Source organism: Triturus cristatus, chromosome 5_2 (genome assembly GCF_964204655.1).
Source record: "Triturus cristatus chromosome 5_2, aTriCri1.1, whole genome shotgun sequence".
In the NCBI taxonomy this organism is placed as follows: Eukaryota; Metazoa; Chordata; class Amphibia; order Caudata; family Salamandridae; genus Triturus; species Triturus cristatus.
The window spans coordinates 216621965-216637110 of record NC_140588.1 but is presented as its reverse complement, the minus strand read 5'-3'; the positions used below and the strand labels follow the sequence as shown (position 1 = coordinate 216637110).

The following is a 15146-nucleotide window of genomic DNA, read 5'->3' as shown; positions in this document are numbered from 1 at the left end:
TAGATCTAAGAAAGTAAAGAAATCTAGGCAAAATTAACATTTTAATGATATTAGTACAGCCCACCAGGGATAAGTGTAAATTGTGCAGTCTTTCCAAATCCAATTTTACCTTATTAAACAGAGGTGTCATATTCCTCTCTACCAGCTTATCTAAATCTGCTGTAATTATTACCCCAAGATATACTGCAGAACCAACCACCCGTATGTCCTTACAATTAGAATATCTATTCTCGACTATTTGAGTCTTCGGTCTGTTCAATCTGTAGCCTGATATTTCTCCAAACGATTGTGCGGTCGCTTCCACTTCCTTAATTGCCAATATCGGGTTGGGTGTCAAAATGGCCACGTCATCAGCGTATGCCTGCGTTTTAACCACAACGGTATTGCACTTCATAGGAGAAATGCACTGGTTGTCTTCCAACCTTCTTAATAAAGGATCTAAATATAAGGCAAAAAGAAGGGGGGAGAGGGGGCACCCCTGTCTAGTACCCCTAGTGATTTTAACCGAAAGTGAACTTCCCCTATTTACTTTTATTTTAGCTGTCGGATCTTTGTATAATGTTTGGATGGCTGCTATATATCCTACACCTATGCCACACCACTTTAAGACCGACCACAAATAACTCCAGGAAACCCGATCGAACGCCTTCTCTGCGTCTAAAAAGAGAGCTGCCATCGGGTCTCCTAGAGTACCTGCTGCATCAAATGCTGTGATTACCTGTCTCACATGACAGGTAGTTCCCTTCCCTGGAATAAAGCCATGTTGTTCTGGGCTTACCAGAGTTTCGATAATGCCAGCCAATCTATTTGCCAACATTTTTTAATAGACTTTGACATCTGAGTTCATTAATGTAATTGGCCTATACGAGCCTGGCGATGACGCGGGCTTCCCTTTTTTTAGAATCACTATAATGTCTGCCCCTCCCCATGATTCGGGGCTTTCATCCCCTTTCTGTGCCTGTACCATAATATCAAACATGTCCCTTTGCAACACCCTTTGAAAAACTTTGTAAAATTCCACCGGGATCTGGTCCGGTCCAGCTGCCTTACCGGAAGGTAATTTAGACAATGCTATGGTGAATTCTTCCCTTTGGAGTGGGGCTTCTAACATATCTTTAGCTTCCTCTGTTAGTAAGGGAGGAGGAGTACCATCAAGATAGGCCTCTATCTCATTTGACCAATCTCCTGGGTCAGAGGTATAGAGTTCCAGATAGAATTGCCTGAAAACATCCCTCACTTTATCGGGTTCCGTTAAAGTAACACCTTGGCTATTGGTAATCTCCTTGACCTCTGTAGTAGCTAGCTTCTGCCTAGCCCGGACAGCTAAAATATGGCCCACCCTTTCACTTAATTCATAAGCATTTTCTTTCCTAGTGAGGAAGTCCTCAGCAGCTTTCCTGGCAATAGATTCTGTGATTTCAGCACGGAGTATTGCAATTTTGAGCAATTGCTGCTCCAATGGACGGTGATTCTGTATATCAAGGGCCGTCAGTTCTTCCTCCTTAACCTCTTCAATGCCCATGACGAGCTGGTCTCGTCATGGGCCTCGGTTGCGCTGTGCCCATGACGAGACCAGCTCGTCATAAACCCCGTCCGCTAATGAAACGGCCGGCACAGGGTGGGGAAAGGGGCGGGCACTGAAGGGGTTAAGTAATCTGTTTAAGGCTTCTTCGGTCTTGTGTCTCTCCTTTTTATTTCTTGCTAAGACATAACTCAGGGTCTCGCCCCTAACCCCAGCCTTAAACGCATCCCATACGACCCCTGGAGGTGCTGTTCCCCGATTCATATCCCAATAGTTCCTGATCCAAGTATCCATAAACTCCCGATATACCTCGTCTTTTAATAATTTTCTTTCAAAAGTCCATTGGGTAACCTTATTTTGCAGAGTCCCTATACTAACTGTTAAAACCAATGGATTATGGTCTGAGAGAGCACGAGGGTATTTATCAATCCGCGAGCCCTGTATCATGGATCTAGAAATTAGAAAATAATCGAGCCTAACCAAGACTTTATGGGGAGCTGAATAGAATGTACTACCATCTATATGTGGGTGTAATTTAATCCATGGATCTTCCAGGGAATTATGATAAACCATATCTGAGAGAGCCCTGTATGTCTTCTTCTTCCTACCATTATACTGCCCGCCTGGTTTTAAAAATGAACTGGTATGATCATGAATATTAAAGTCGCCACAGCAGACAATTGGCTCTGGCCACTGTGCCAGCTCTATGTCTAAATATTGAAAAATATCAGGATCATCCTCTGTTGAGCCATATATACTAACTAACGTAAAGCTTGCTCCCTTGAAGGTTATTTCCGTTATAACCCAACGACCCCACTGATCTTCCTGTTTCCTTCCGACAGTGCCACCCCCATTTCTCCCGAGTATTGCGACCCCTCTCGTTCTTGTGCCTTGTTTAGAGTGAGCCAATAACGAGAAACCCAGTTGCTCCAATAGATAACCCCGCGAGCCTTCTATATGTGTTTCCTGGAGGCAAACAAAATCTAAACGGAGTGACTTTAACAGGGCTGCAACTCTAACCCTTTTATTGGGGTCGTTGAGCCCACACACATTCATTGTAGCAATTCTACAAGCCATATCTTAAGGCAAGTAGCCAGCCAAGAAAGAAGAAAAAAAAGGGGTTGTGAACAATTCAATAGATTCAATGAATTTGCTTTGCTTATTTATTATACTGTGCTGGACTGACTTATAAAATCCACATTCTTGCTTATTTTCACCCCCCCCCCCACTTCCCCCCTAACCCACCCCACCCTCCCCAAACCCCACCCAGTCTGCCCTCCCTACCCACCCTTCCCCTTGTACAGGCAAATAGGTCAGCTATGACCTATGTGTGACTGCTTTTAAGCTGTAGTTGTCGCCTCCCTCTCCAAAAATAACAAAAGAAAAAAAATCCCAATTTGCCAAATTTCTGATAATTCTGCACAGATGGACCCCCCCTCCTCACCTTTACATTTTGGCACTTTACGTTTTATCAGTTGATCCACCCTCTCTCTCAACCCCCATTCTAGCCTTTTAACTCCTCTAGAAATTGATTTGCCTTAATTTCTGAAAAGAACATTCTTGTGTGACCCTTTGTGATTACTTTCAATCTAGCAGGGAATAAAAGGTAGGCTTCTGAGCCTAATTTTTGAAATGGAGCAATTAGTTGTCTTAGCTTCCATCTCCTCTCCACTGTCACGTGGCAGAAATCGGGTCGAGCAAAGAATGTGGCGCCATTAAAAGATCTCTTGGAATCTGGCCGGGCCTTGTCAATTATCTCCTGCCTCAAAAGATAGTTCCCTACATACACTAGCATAGCCCTGGGCAAGGTCCCTTGCCCATTAGGCCCTTTCTTCCTTTGTGTAAAAGGGAATCTATGAGCTCGCTGTACTTCTAGCTCCCACTGCCACTGAGCCTCGGGGAAAGCCCCTCTCAACAAGTTGATTACAAACCCTCTCGGGTCTTGCCCTTCCAACCCTTCCGCCAGTCCCAAAAGTCTAACATTGTTCCGTCGTTGGCGGTTTTCAAAGTCTTCCAGCTTCCACTGCAAGTCTTCCACCACTTTCTCTTGCGTGGATTTAGATGACCGCCAATCCGCCACGTCGTCTTCTAGCTTCCCAGTCCTTTCTTCCACCAACGCTACTCTATCCGCTACTTCTTCATACAATTTATTAATCTTTTTAAGGGAAGATTGTATCTTTTTATTGTCTTGCCTGGTCCTTCGACTCACCACCCTTGCCTCCCCTTGCATTTGTTTCAAGGTACTAAGTATCAGATCTAATGGTGTCTGCTGTGGTGTTTCCGCACCTGCCCCCTGGGTGTCTTCCTGATACAAGCTTGAAGTGGCTGAGTAATCCCATAATAATTTTTTGCTCGTACTCGAGGGGGATTTCTGTTGCCTTAACTTAATCAGCTTTTTCTGCGTAGTCTCCCCATCTGCCATAGAGGATTCAGTGTCCGAGCCCCCAGATAAGCTGCCATCGCTGGATTCAGTTGACTCAGAATCTTCGTTCAATGAAAAAAAACGATCCCCCTCTGGAAAGCCTGGCCCCCTATTATCAGAGCATTTAGGATGGGTGACTGTAGGGTGCTCACTTTGAGAGGAACTCTCCCCCCCCTCCTTCATGGGGCATTGAAAGATTAGAAGCAGTCATCCCTGCTTCTAACTGCAGCAAAGCGTCCAGCATCTCAGTATTTCCACTGCCTCTTACGTGTTCATTACGTTCCTCCATCTCTGCTCCCCTCTCACCCTGCTTTGTTGAAACCTTCGAGCTCACCTGCCTCTTTTGGTCGTGCTCACCGCTCAGCTCTGGTTCCTCCACTCTAGGTTGAGCGAACACTTTCTCCGTCTGGCTTTCCAGCGAGGTTGAGTGTTGCTTGGCAACCACGCTATCAACGTTGCTGGCGTCCTCGCGGGGCTCGGGAGCGTCCGTTTCCCGGTTTGGATCTGATCTCGTCGAAGATGTACTCCCTACGGAGCTGCCGGTGAAAAGTTCAGCCAAAGTCGATTGACGGAGAACGGTATCTTTACGGTGAGATTTCTTGACCCGACGCCTTTAGAGCCGCCTAGCTCTCGCTGCTCGTCCTGTTGAAGCATTCCATCTCCTGTAGTGTCGGGGGTTAAGTTACTTTGTTCGGTGGTTTTCCTCTCTGTCTTTCTTCCCCGGGTAGATTGAGGGATCGGCTTCTCGGTGAGTGGAGGGGGTTTTTGGGGGCCGACTGCGGACATATCCTTATTGCTCGCCTTAGACCCGCGATTTAATACCCTAGAACTACTGCCAGTCTGTTCCTGTCGTGGCGGGCGTACAGGCATCTTATAGGGTAGCAGTAACCCTCTGAATAGATAATTTTAACCGATTCTGTGCCTCCACACCAGTAAAAGTCCAAATTTCCAGCTTCAGGGGGGCTAACTTCATAGTTTATGGCATCATTCCTGGTCCGTATGGAGAGGGATTAGAGGCGACTGCTCTCCACAACCCGTCAGCGGCCATCTTGCCTCGAGTACTTTCTCAATGTGGGCACACCCTTGACGGGATATTCAGTAACAATACAGACATTGCTTACTCCTCACAATTACCCCTCACCTGGACTGACCACTCAGCGGTACTGCTCCACATTAATTTTAAATCACCCACGGTCCCTCCATCCAAACCCGTGGCACCAGTTACGTCCAGGAACTGGAGAAACATCAATATTCCTGAACTAGCGGCTACTCTAGCAACCGCATTAGACTCTTCTGACACCGATCCAGTCACATCCTCCAGTAACTATCTTACTCACCTTAATAGTGCAATAAATTATCAGGCACCACTGAAAACAACCTATCCAAACCGTACCTCCCCGTCAGCACCTTGGTTCTCCGAAAACCTGCGCTGCAGAGACAATTCTGCAGGAATTTAGAAAGAAACTGGCGCAAACATTACAACCCCACTGACCAAATCACATACAAAAACGCGCTTACAAACAGCAGCTAGCCACTGAGAAAAGCAGTTATTATGTTACCCAGATCACCTCAGCAGTAAATTCCACCAGAAAGCTCTTTCAGGTGGTCAACCATCTGGCCAACCCTCCCGCCCCACCTGAAAACACCTCACAAGAACTTTGCATTTCTCTGGCAGACTTTTTTACTGATAAAGTCACCTCCATATTCTCTGCATTCACCCCTCAAACCATACCCATGGTAAAGACCTCTGTCTCTACCCCTTCCTCCATCACCCGATCTTTTCCACTTTTCCAGCCTGTCACACTTGAACAAATCTCCCATCTTATTACTACCATCAAATCAGGTTCACCACTAGACCCATGCCCTCCCTCCATCCTTAACCTCATTCCGGAGGCAATCTCACCAGCCTTAGCCAACATATGCAACAACATGTTCCAAACAGGTATCTACCCAGCAGTGTGGAAAAAAGCAATTATCAGACCCCTGTTAAAAAAACCTTCCCTTGACCCCACTGACCCGGCTAGTTACAGACCTATTGCCTGCCTACCCTTCCCAGCTAAAATCTTCGAGAACCTCATGAACCAACAACTATCACACTACATTCATACCCACAACCTTCTGGACGATACACAATTTGGCTTTAGGAAAGGCCATGGAACAGAGACGGCACTCATCAAGGCAGCGGATGAGATAAGACACACCATGGACAAGGGAGGAGCGGCAGTCCTGGTGTTGTTGGACTTATCCACGGCCTTCGACGCGGTCGACCATAACATCTTAATCGACCGTGTCGCAGCCATGGGTGTGGTAGATAAAGCTAAGGATCTCATCGCCTCATTCCTACACAACCGTTCCCACAATGTCAAACTAGGTTCCTTTCTATCACTTCCCCTTTCCCTTCCCTGCGGTGTACCACAGGGTTCATCGCTAAGTCCGACCCTCTTTAACAGCTATGTGTCGGACTTGGCGAGGGTGATTAAGGAACATGGCATCAGCCTCACTACCTATGCTGATGACACTCAGTTAGTCCTTTCAATACACCAGGATGGAGACCGGGTGGCCGCCAACTTCCAAGAGGGAATGTTGGCCATCAGTTCCTGGATGGCGGCCAACTGTCTCAAACTGAATTCAAACAAGACTGAGATCATGACCTTTGGTAAACTGGAGCCCTGTTGGTCCCCTCAGTGGTGGCCAAACAATTTAGGCACTCCTCCCACACCTGTCACTAAAGTGAGAAACCTTGGAGTCAATTTTCAATTTCAATTTCAGCTTTATTCGGTACAAATTAATGACCATAAAAGCATACACAATCACAAAATCAAAATATACAAAATATGAATGGCTTGTAGCAGACATAATAATACATTTAAGACACTATGATTAATTAAAACAATAATCTCATTTACACACTAAAATTACATTTCAACAGCTAAAAACACATGCTTTTCCTAGAATTGATGCATTTGTTTAAAAAAGTGGCGGTATAAAAACAAACATCCGCAGATTGTAAGTTAAAAATCAATTTCATTGCGTGCTCAACCGTACGTGGTCCGTATTTAACAAACATGGGTTTAAGCAAGACAATACGAAAATTAGAGTACAGCTTACAAAATAGTAAAAAGTGCATTGTGCTCTGCTTGGAAATCCCGTCACATCTACAAGGCCCTAATGGATGTTTTTTCATTATTGGATGGGCCACCAAGTGGTGCACTATTCCAAATCTGAGTCTGGTTAGCACAAATTTGTGTGTCGGCCTGGTGACAAGGGTTAAGTAGACAGGAAATTCATCCATAGATAAATATCTGTTATAAAACATAACAGTGGACAGAGTACCAGCAATAACAGTTCTCTTCCTCTCAGCATAAGCTAGGAAGACCCTTTTTAGCTCAACCTTGGGGATCAATAAAACAGCGTTCGGATCAGTTACAATATTCAGGTTAAAGATATCTGAGAAACACACAATAATGTATTTAATCCAGGGTATTGCTATGGCTTTGTCTAATCGCAAACAGTCCTGGATAATAGACCTAGTAAAGGACTTCTCCTCATTCAACCAAATAGACCGCCAAATCATCAGAGGTCTAAGTGACAAAAGGTCAAGTAGATAATTCACAGATAGTTCCTGATGGCTCAGAGCATTAGAGGCCGATGTGGGTAAACATAGAAGTTTTTTAAGGAAAGAATTCTCTTCCAGTTGCAATTTATATGCGCAGCAATAACCCCAAATTCCTGCCCCATACAATGCAATTGATACACATCTCGCCTGATAAATTTTTATCATATCTCTGGTCCTACGATCCCCAATTTTCTGAGCAAATCTAAAAATTCCGTGTGCATTTCTAGCCATTTTATTGCGTATGTTATTAAATTCATATGTCCACTTTTTGTCACTAGAAAAAGTTATACCTAGATAACAGAATTTGTCCACTTGCTGTACTTTTGCGTTGTCAATAAAAAACCCTTTCGTTGTATGTTTAGATTTCTTTAGGCCACAGATCATAGTGTACGTTTTGCTTTTGTTAATAACTAATTTTTTGTCGACAATAAAGGATGCAAAACTATCCATCAGTCGTTGCAACCCTATCGGTGTTCTTGACAACAACACAGCATCATCGGCGTATAATAACACCGGTACTGAAACACCATTGATCATGGGAGCATCTGCATGAACTTCCTTTAAAATAGCATCAATTCCATTAATAAATAAAATAAATAAAATAAATAAAAGAGGAGCTAAAACACAACCCTGCCTTATACCTCGTTTTACGCTAAAGTTCGGGGTACATTCTCCCTTCCTACCAAAACGTACACATGTTTTTAATCTCTCATACATCCTGGCAAGAAAATAAATTATGCCCTCTGGCGCACCCAGTTTCAACAGGGTTGACCACAAAATTGAGTGGTCAACCATGTCGAAAGCGCTGCTTAAATCAGCAAAGCACAAATATATAAGGCCAGGTTTAGCTTCACTATACTTCCCGATCAATAATTCTAAATTAATACATTGATCGAGCGTACCCCTGCCTTTCCTAAAACCATATTGGCTGTCTGCCAAAATACCATCCTGTTCTGCCCATTCTTCCAATCTTACCAGCATAATCCTGCTCATAACTTTTACGGAAGAATCCAGTACTGAAACTGGTCGATAGTTTTTAGCATCAGACCTGGATCCTTTTTTGTATATTGGTACAATAATAGACTCCTCCCAGGTCGGCGGGGGTTCTGTACATACCGCGGCATTGAAAACAGCAGCCAACAAGGGGCCCCACACTTCCGGTGCTTCCTTGTACACATCACCTGGAACCCCATCCGGGCCTTGGGCCTTTCCTCCCTTGCTTGCCCTAATCCCCCTTTCAACTTCTTCCACAGAGATTTCCAGTGGTAATATAGGCCATCTATATGAGCCAACATTAGTATTTTTACCTGAATCAAAGATAGTTGAAAAATGGGTAATCCAACCTTCACAGGAGACATTTTCTGTTAACTCAGGTGTATTTGTCTCCTTAAGGAATGGAGAGTTGACTGTTGCCCAAAATAACGTGCCATTAGAAAGTTCCGCCGCTTGGTTAAGAGAATCCCAGGCCTGATGCTGAAGAACCATCTTCCTATTTTTAATGGCATTTTTATACTCTAACCTCAGTATTATTACTAATTTTTTATCCCTAGGCCTTATTGCTAGGGCCTGCTTAAGGTTAGTCAGAGCAGCAGAACAGGTTTGGTCAAACCAAACAAATCCAGGTTTTGTACCACCCCTGTTGCCACCTGTGAACTTTGCGTTAATGGCATTGTTGATTCCTATAAAACTAGATAAGACCCGCTCATGATCCAATCTATTTTCCAAAATAAAAACAATGTCTGCTAAATTCATCATTATGATGGATGCAGTCAATTCGGATGCTTTTGCGCCTATCCACCTAAGCCTTACCCCATTAGCCCGGTGGGCTTCTATATTTTCAACTGTGGTCCCTGCCTCTCTATCATTCTCCTCCCACAGAGTCATGGTCACAATAATACAGTTGTGGTCACTAGTATCCATTATTTCCATTTCCAGTGGAGCAAAACAGTCGACAATACTAGAAGATACCAACACATGGTCAATCACAGAATTAGAGCGCCAATTCCTGAATGTGGGTACAGGTAAACCATTACTGTCCCTACAGCAATCCAAAATTTCCAAGTCAAGGCACCCCATTAATGTATTCACATTTTCCCCATACATATCATGACCAAAGTGTGGAACCTCCCATCCAGCATTGTTAGTAACCCCACAGGCCTTTGTAGATAATAATTCGCATAATGAGGTATTAAAATCCCCACACCAAATGATATTGAATACAACATTGGAATCCAAACTCAGGGTATCAATAGCATTGGCCAAATCGGTTATTATTCTGCCCCTGGTGCTATCAAAGATATTGTTGTAATAATTAATCAGAAGGATATTACGGCTTTTTCCTTCACGGATCCAGAGCATCTGGACTAGATCACCCACCGGTAAATATTTTATCACCAGTATTTGTCGGTGGACCGATACAAGGGTGAGTAAGCCCCCCTTAGCTCTTCCCGGGCCCTCTCCATATGCTGGTAAATTATATGAAACAAATCCTTCGTAGTCAATATTACTTTTGCACCAGCTTTCCTGGAAACATAAAATATCGTACCTGTTAATAAAAGTTTCCCAACCAGGGTCTCTGCTCTTAGATTTCAGACCAGCTACATTCCAGCACACCAGTCTGGAACATGTACCTATTCTGGCGTTAATCCCAATGGCAGAACCTCGGACATTTCCCTCAGCGTTGCCAACCCCACTTGTTTGGCCCATATTGCATATATTCCCAAATCCCTCGTGAATATTCTCTGCCTCATTCTGATTAGGCGCATATCCTGAGTCCCTAGATATTATTTCAGGTGCACAGTCATGCATATGTTCATACCCATCGGGTCCCTCCTCCCTTACTGAGCATATCTCCGTCTCTTGTATGCGTCAATCATTAGAGTCCAGGGAACTAAGTGCATGAAATCTGTTCTGTGTGGGAATATCAAAATAAGGTTTAGAGGTGGGCGGGTAAGTAGAGATTCTAGTATTGTCCCTTCGGTTGGCATTAAGATGATTATAAAAGTAACCTAGTGCTCGGGCACATACATTGCCATCGGAAATTGGGAGAGATGCAGCTCTAAGGAGGACTGTAGTAACATGCTGTGGATGTTTAAAATTTATAATTACACAGTCCCCCTTTGAGGTTTTCCTAGCACTCCCTATCCAATTAACTCTCCTGGTAGTCAAAACATTATCAGAGAAATTCAGTGGGAAACCACACTGTCTATTTAGCCAAGATAGACATTTATTTTTTAAGGAATCGTGTGTTTCTTGATAACCCCTATTATCAAGCGGCGGTACATTTGTTAGTACCACCACATAGGGAGCACACTCAGGTGGGAGATTAATAGCATGCTTTTTGTTAGTTTCTTCCCATCCATTTATATTTCCTATGGCAGGCATAGCCTGACTGTCTGAGTGCATGTTCCCTTGAGGTATTATGGGGTTAACACTACCATTCCCTTTATTTCCTATGGCCTCCTTAGAAGGGTCTCCCTGTACATAGTGCTTACATTGATTGCTAGTTGTATCAGTTGCAGCAGTTGTAACAGTGGTTACCTCTCTTGGATTGTCCAAGGCCTTGCTAAGCAATCCACCCAATCTTGCAACCTCTTTTGTTAATTCCTCGATTTTTGATACCAGCGGGTCTATAATGCCTCTAATCTTTAAGTCAATAATCTCCTCTAGGTTAGTTACTATATCATCATCTACACCAACCTTGTTAGATTTACTTGTTACATTTGCTTCAAGAACTTTAACTGGTGAGGCTGCTCGTTTCCGTACACTACGCAATCCCCCCTTCTTAATAGGAAATTTCCTACATGTTCTAACTGCCCGAGGTACGGGGGTCGGTAAACATTGTTCTACCATATCAGGACAATCTCCTATTTCTAACTCATTGGGGGTGGTTTGTTCAGAATCGAGCTGTCCCATCTCAACAACATCCAGAATAATAATGTTAGAATGATTGTTCGCATCCTCTAAACTAAAAGCTGATGATTACAGGGCTCTCTGATTGCGGGGAACTAATTTTCCCTAGCGACTGTCGCCTTTCAGAATTTATCTTGCTGACCTTCTGGACCAAGTAATTATCCAAAGTGCGTGGCCCAGAAGGGGGCTTAGATTTCGACATATTATCCACAGGCACAGCCCCCTCTAAAGCTTACTGAATTGTTATAACGTTTACGCCGTCTACTATTTATATTATATTAAAAAACACTTTAAAACGATAGTTAAGTCCTGGCAACCTACTAATGTATGCCACACCCGGTGCTTTATGTACCATGTATGTTCATGAGCAGCGTCTCTGGCCCAGCCCAGTCTCTTCTGGCCTCTGAGGGCCAGAGAGGGCCCGCCCTTTGCCCGGGCTTAGCCCGGCGCGTCCCGCACACGTCCCGCGAAGCGGGCCTCTGCGAGCTTTAAACCCGCCTCCTGGCGCTTGCGCCGCGTCAGAGCCACGCGCCGCCGCTGGTGCTGCCGGGAGTTGTGGACCCGTGGCGGCGACGCGGAAGTTGGAGCTCCCTGGTGTTGCGAGGACTGCCCCTGACTCTTGGCGGTGTCGGCGAAGAAATGGCGTGGCGTGGCGTGATGCAGGTAAGTTTCCTGCTGCTGGCTGCTTTCTCCCCGGAAGTTGGAGCTCCCTGGTGTTGTGAGGACTGCCCCTGACTCTTGGCGGTGGCGGCGAAGAAATGGCGTGGCGTGGCGTGATGCAGGTAAGTTTTCTGCTGCTGGCTGCTTTCCTCCCGCTCCGCCGGCCTCTGCGAGCTTTAAACCCGCCTCCTGGCGCTTGCGCCGCGTCAGAGCCACGCGCCGCCGCTGGTGCTGCCGGGAGTTGTGGACCCGGGGCGGCGACGCGGAAGTTGGAGCTCCCTGGTGTTGCGAGGACTGCCCCTGACTCTTGGCGGTGTCGGCGAAGAAATGGCGTGGCGTGATGCAGGTAAGTTTCCTGCTGCTGGCTGCTTTCCCCCCGCTCCGCCGGCCTCTGCGAGCTTTAAACCCGCCTCCTGGCGCTTGCGCCGCGTCAGAGCCACGCGCCGCCGCTGGTGCTGCCGGGAGTTGTGGACCCGTGGCGGCGACGCGGAAGTTGGAGCTCCCTGGTGTTGCGAGGACTGCCCCTGACTCTTGGTGGTGGCGGCGAAGAAATGGCATGGCGTGGCGTGATGCAGGTAAGTTTCCTGCTGCTGGCTGCTTTCCCCCCGCTCCGCCGGCCTCTGCGAGCTTTAAACCCGCCTCCTGGCGCTTGCGCCGCGTCAGAGCCACGCGCCGCCGCTGGTGCTGCCGGGAGTTGTGGACCCGGGGCGGCGACGCGGAAGTTGGAGCTCCCTGGTGTTGCGAGGACTGCCCCTGACTCTTGGCGGTGGCGGCGAAGAAATGGCGTGGCGTGGCTTGATGCAGGTAAGTTTCCTGCTGCTGGCTGCTTTCACCTTGGAGTCATCTTTGATGATCGGCTTCTTTTTAACCATCATGCTAATAATGTTGTCTCGGCCTCTTTCTTCACCCTGAGGAAAATTAAAAAGCTCCTACCCTTCATCCCAACCTCAGCTGCAAAGACCCTAATCACCTCCCTGGTATTTTCAAAAACCGACTACTGTAACTCCCTATTCCTCATCGCCCAGGAAAAGGTGCTTAAAAAACTTCAGTTGGTACAGAATGCCGCAGCCTGGCTTCTGCTTAACATCCCTAAACACAATTCAAACTCCCACTCCATTCGCAAACGCCACTGGCTCCCTGTGAGGTGCCGCATTAAGTTCAAGGCCCTCTGCATAGCATACAAGGCCATTAACAACACTGGTCCTCTGTTCCTGAAACACGCCTTTAGACCTTTAGAAGCATCTAGAACTCTTCGTTCTTCATCAGCCCACCTCTTCGTGCCACGCACAAAAAAAGTCACTTGGGGTGACAGAAGCTTCACAGTTGCCACTGCCAAACTGTGGAACTCACTCCCCCTCAGTATCAAGACATGCCCTACACTGCTTAGCTTCAGAAAACAACTCAAAACGTGGCTGTTTGCACAATAATTGCCTTACCTGTTCAGATTGATCATCAAAGCGCCGAGACACCCCTGGGTATTTGCGCGCTGTAAAAATCGCAAAATAAATAAATCAGGCCAACTTCTCACATTGGTGAGCACCGGTTGGGATCTGAGCTTGCTGTTGTAATACCATTGTAATCTTGAGATACTAAATTGTTGTAGGTTGAAGGGACTAACACACCCTGACTTCTACTACTAGAGAGGTTTAGTAGATACAACTAGTGTAGGTAGGTGCATACACCACACCCTCACTAGATCATGTCTCTGGGAGGAGATCAAGGAGATTCTCTCTCAGAAGGGGCAGGTCTGAGAAAGATCCCCTCTAGATATGATACCCTAACTTTTCAGGAGATGAGACAATTGTGTACCTCCAGAAAGTTAAAACAGGGTGCAAACCCTACCCTCCTTCAGCTAGTACAGATCCTAGAGGAATATGATGCTCTTAGGGCCTCACAGGCTGGTACCCTAGGTACAGGGGAGGGTCTACCCGCTACAGATGAGTCAGATGGGACTTCAGATGAAGAGGTAGACAGCCAGGGCCAAGTAGGAAGACTTAGCCAGGCTAACCTAAGCTTACATGGGTGTCTGCATGGGCTTCCCCCATACAGACCCCCAAGTGGGCTTAACCAGAGAAGCAGGAGAGACAGATCCCCTTCAAGGGAATCCATCCACTCCCATGTCTCTAGCATCTCTAATGCCTCTTCTCACAGGGGAATGACTTCCCCCCAGAGAAAAGAGCATGAAGCCAGAATGAGGGAAGCTAATCTAAGGATTGAGAGGGAAGAACTTGCCCTTGCCAAGGAGAAGCTTGCTCTGGCTAGAGAACAAAAGTTAAGTGGGTTAGAACCCACTGGTGGCAGCAATATCCCCAAGGATAGAGACAGGCACTATGATAATAGAAACCTGAGCAAGATTGTCCCTCCCTACAAGTGTGGGGATGACATCCACAAATGGATAACTGCTTTGGAGAGGGCTTGCAATATACAGCAGGTGCCCCAAAGTCAGTGGGCAGCTATCATGTGGCTCTCCTTCTCTGAGAAAGGTAGAGACAAGCTCCTCACAGTTAGTGATGAGGATGCAGGCAATTACACTGTCCTGAAGAGTGCTCTAATTGATGGGTTCGGCCTAACCACTGAACAATAAAGGTTGTTGTTCAGGGATACCCAGAAGACACAGACTCAGGACTGGACTGACTTTGTAGATTGTGCCACTAAGGCTCTGGAAGGCTGGCTAGTGGGAAGTAAGGTTAAGGACTATACAGGATTGTATAATTTGATCATGAGAGAACAAATCCTTAACAACTGTCAAAACCAGCTACTGCATCAACACCTGATTGATTCTGATCTGACTTCTCCCCAAGAATTGGGAAAGAAGGCAGATCGATGGGTCAGGACTAGAGTTAAGCAGAAAAACCAGAACCAGGGCGGTGATCAGAAAAAGGCAGACCAGAATGGTAATGATCAGAAACAAAAAGACCAGAAGTCTTCACCAGGCCCCCAAAAGGCTCAGGGGGAGGGTGGTCCCAAAAAGGATAAAAAGAAAGCTGGCCAAAAGAAACCATGGTGCAACTATT

At 46.0% G+C, this 15146-nt stretch overlaps 1 protein-coding gene across 3 annotated transcripts in view; it reads left to right on the top strand.

Moving 5' to 3' along the window:
• Positions 1-15146, top strand: part of ZNF236 (zinc finger protein 236) — a 1017074-nt gene that overhangs the window by 353951 nt on the left and 647977 nt on the right. The window lies entirely within an intron of this gene.